Source organism: Corvus kubaryi, unplaced genomic scaffold (assembly GCF_017639235.1).
Source record: "Corvus kubaryi isolate FWS band 111438036 unplaced genomic scaffold, C.kubaryi_AGA036_p1.0 135, whole genome shotgun sequence".
NCBI classification, from domain to species: Eukaryota; Metazoa; Chordata; class Aves; order Passeriformes; family Corvidae; genus Corvus; species Corvus kubaryi.
In genome coordinates this window covers 69312-70045 of record NW_024580669.1, presented here as the reverse complement: position 1 = coordinate 70045, position 734 = coordinate 69312, and the positions used below count along the sequence as shown (strand labels likewise).

General features: G+C 57.9%; 1 protein-coding gene across 1 annotated transcript in view; it reads left to right on the top strand.

Annotated features, from left to right (window-relative positions):
* Positions 1 to 530: 530 nt before the first annotated feature.
* The window catches only part of LOC121676817 (skin secretory protein xP2-like), a 34670-nt gene continuing 34466 nt past the window's right edge, over positions 531 to 734 (top strand). Inside the window, exon 1 of the mRNA XM_042053773.1 lies at positions 531 to 734. This exon is cut by the window's right edge and continues 360 nt beyond it. The gene's annotated coding sequence lies outside the window, so the exon portion shown is untranslated.

Sequence of the window (734 nt, the reverse complement as noted above, 5' to 3'; positions counted from 1 at the left end):
GGGAGAGGTGGAGGATCCCAGTGATCCAGGGTGGGAAAAGTGCTGGAGGATCCCATTGATCCAGGGTGGGAGAGGTGGAGGATCCCAGTGATCCAGGGTGGATTGGTGCTGGAGGATCCCACTGACCTGGGATGAGAGGGGTTCTGGAGGATCCCAGTGATCCCACATGGGAAAAGTGCTGGAAAAACCCCATTGATCCAGGGTGGGAAAGATCTGGAGGAACCCACTGATCCAGGGTGGGAGAGGTGGAGGATCCCAGTGATCCCACATGGGAAAAGTGCTGGAAAACGCCATTGATCTGGGGTGGGAGAGGTGGAGGATCCCAGTGATGCAGGGTGGATTGGTGCTGGAGGATCCCACTCACCTGGGATGAGACGGGTTCTGGAGGATCCCACTGATCCAGGGTGGATTGGTGCTGGAAAAACACCATTGATCCAGGGCGGGAAAGGGACTGGAGAATTCCCAGTGATCCAGGGTGGGAGCCAGGATCCCGCCATCCATCTTCCCTCGCCCCCATCCCGGGGATGTTCCCGCGGCTCTCACTGGGACAGCTCGGGATAAGGACGGACTCCTGCGGCGGGAATTCTCGGGATAAAGATCGGCTCCTGTGTCAGGAATTCTCGGGATGAGGACAGGCTCCTGTGTCAGGAATTCTCGGGATAAGGATGCGTTTGTGTCAGGAATTCCCGGGATAAGGACGGGCTCCTGTGTCAGGAATTCCCGGGATAAGGAGG